Genomic DNA, 3,123 nt, shown 5'->3' on the forward strand with positions numbered 1-3,123 from the left:
ACTGTTATGATAACTGCTTTAAAGCCACTTCATATTTTAACAAAATCTTCACTGCTTTTTTTTTTTTCAAATTTAGTATATGTAGTGTAATAATTTAACTACCGTAGAATTGAATTCATAATAAGTTGGTTCACATTCTTTTGAACTTTCTCTTGTAATTTTATGTTTTGTTTTGTTGCCTTGATATGTCAATATATGAAATTTGTCATTTATCCAAATGCCAAGTTATTTATAATCAGAAACCTTCTGACTAGATTTGAGAAAAGCGGAAATGTGACAGTTGAATGGCGATAACAGTGACAGGAGAATAATGTAAACTTTAATAAGTCTGACCTGAATTCAGTGCCAGTTTTGGTCATTAAGCACAGCTTGGACCAAATCAAAGTAATGCTGCAGGTTTTACATGTTAAGTTGAAGAGAATCAGGAATGAAGTATTATTATATATTGTGTCACTTATATATAATTGTAAATAAGAATTAGTTAACAAAAAACACAGTGCTATCAATATAAATTGTTAAAATGAAGTAAAAAGGAGTTGGCCTAGAATCAAGTTTTCCACAGGTAATACATCCATCATATTTCAGATTTTATTTAAAGTGTATAAATGAATGAAAATGAATCACAGTTCAGGCAATAAATGATGTCCACCTCTTTCATGAAAACATAGTATATCTAAACAACATGTATTTATTTTGAAGATATTAAATAGAAACCGTTAGAGTTCATTTCGTTTCTCCTCTAGAAATTTGATGATGTTCTTTAGTTCTTCCAGTTTCTTTTCATTGTCCTTCATTCTTGCTTTATTGTGATCTTCCGCCCCATTAAACCAAACCCTGGATTTGTCAATGAAGCGACTAAATTTGTTCATCAGTTCCAGCAATGGTGGAAAATCCTCTGCCATTGATGATGTCTTTATTAGTTCATAAATAGAATAAAACTGCTCTATTTTTTCATCATATTCTCTTGAATTGGTTGCTTTACTGTACTCGTAGTCTGCCTAATGAAGAAAATAACGATGTTTAGTTTATATTCTGTTGTGGAATGTAGTTTCATGTCCACATTTGGCTGACAACATGTGATCAACATGAAACTGACAGACTAACCTTCATTCTGGCTGCTCTTTCTTCTAGTTTCCGAAGTTGTTCTTTGAGTTTCTGAAATTTGCAGAAAGAGGTTGTAAGTGTGTCAGTTGCTTCGCCGCACCACATACAAACATCTCGAACTGAATAAAAAAAAAAAATCCAACCATTAATGAGCTTGTGGTGACTTGCAGTGACAGATAAACATGTATTGGTCATATGACAAAAGAAGCTAAAAGATTTACCAAAAGTTCCTTATTGCTCAGTGAATTTGCAACATAAACCAATGACAGCAGAGAGAAGATGAAAAAAATCAGTCCTCTGTTTCTGGATAAGGCTGATCCTGCCATCCCTGTTTGAAAAAAACTGGTATCAGTTTGAAAGAAAATAACTAAATATTATTGAAAAAAGAATTCAATGGATGTGTCCTGTTTATTGATATATTGTATAGAATATATTAAATGTAAACCATCTCACTGTAGAGTGTTACTGATCTTACCTGCCTGGTGAATGGAGTAGGAGTTGCTTTACTGTACAAGTCAGGGCTGAAAACACAGTGAGACGACACGCTGCAAATGGCTTATATTCTCTGGTGTTAGTTCACTAATGTCACATCTCATGTGTGTGAGCTGCCCTTTTGCTTTTCTTTCCACAGAAATAGTGTCGGTCAGACCCACTTTACAGGAATTAAGGGTCATCAGTTACTCTTGTGACATTTAAAGAAAAAACTGACAGAAGCCACCGACAGCAAAGGCACGAGAATGTGGTTAACACATTTTAACCACAAAGACAAAAAGGAAACCAGTCATGATACAATGGTAGAACTGTCATTTTTGTTAAACAAGAGAATAGCAGAGTCTCAGTTTTTCCAATAATATCAGTGAACCAAATATGATGTAAGGTGATGTTAGGTTTGTATACTGTGTTCTACTGTTGTACTATTCATGCGTCACTAATTTTGTGCCACTTTTGTTAGTCGCTACAGTCAACACAGGAAGTTAGTAATAACATATAATAAATGTAAATAGGTGGTTATCAGAATACAGTTTTTTCTTAGAGCTTCTACAAATACCAGGATCCACAGTTATTTTAACATGCACATCAATCTGATTGTCACTGATCATTTCAAATCATTTGAAATAAAAAAATATTTTACACAAAGCTTTACTGAAGCATCAAATATTATGCTGTGTATTGTTGCTTGTATCTTTCATGCGACGGGAGTATAACATAAACCTCGCTGATACTTTATTTATATAACTGAATACAATATCTAGTAGATTATAAGCTACTTTAAATAAATAATTACAATATCAGTATAATCCAGTTAATACTATGGAATAAAATTGCACAAACACACAAAAGTAAACAGGGACAGAGGTTTCATTTATTTAAATTTGAAAAATCCATTAAGGCTAGCACTCACTTACAATGTTGCTGTGCATTTAAAGCAACGATTTTTTCTTCACCTACTTCCAAGGTGCATGGAGAAGACAAAGATCTGATGACGTGGAAGACTCCAGCCACACTTATAGTATTAGGGAACAACTTTATTAAGTGACCAAACCTTTTTTGTTTAAACATTTTGTGTTTAAATAAAAACAGGAAACAGAAAAAAATCCAAGTGGACCAATCACACCTTCACAAATAAACCAGCTGACCAAATTAACATTTAACAAGGTGGCGTTGGCTAATTGGTTAATTGGTTAAGCAAAAGCCGAAATAGGTTCTGGACCGAACCACTACAGATTGAAAGGGGAGAAAGGAAAAAAATCCCTGCATATATTTAAAGCAATACAAAATATAATGCGCATAAATGATAATGGGTCCAAATGAACATTAGAGACGTTTTTGTGAAACAAGGGAATAGTCCAGGTTTCCAGTATTTTCAATTTTCAGTTTGACATTTATTATATAGCTTTGGAAACATTCTCTATTATTTAGATGGATATCTTAACGATATCTTAACAGTTTTCAAATGAGCAATATAAGCATGGGAATGTAATAAATCATTTAACCATCCATATAAACACATTTCTTTAT

At 32.8% G+C, this 3,123-nt stretch overlaps 1 long non-coding RNA gene across 1 annotated transcript; it reads right to left on the reverse strand.

Moving 5' to 3' along the window:
* Positions 1-1,124: 1,124 nt before the first annotated feature.
* Positions 1,125-1,625, reverse strand: LOC146675283 (uncharacterized). The gene is made up of 3 exons (XR_014910689.1): positions 1,580-1,625; positions 1,326-1,432; positions 1,125-1,155 (listed from the first exon to the last, which is right to left on the reverse strand). It is a non-coding gene; the product is annotated as an uncharacterized LOC146675283 (long non-coding RNA).
* Between the last annotated feature and the right edge of the window lie 1,498 nt (positions 1,626-3,123).

The sequence above is a fragment of the Rhamphochromis longiceps genome, linkage group LG3 (assembly GCF_057381845.1).
Source record: "Rhamphochromis longiceps isolate RC_006_pf linkage group LG3, R_longiceps_female_GT1.1, whole genome shotgun sequence".
NCBI lineage: Eukaryota > Metazoa > Chordata > Actinopteri > Cichliformes > Cichlidae > Rhamphochromis > Rhamphochromis longiceps.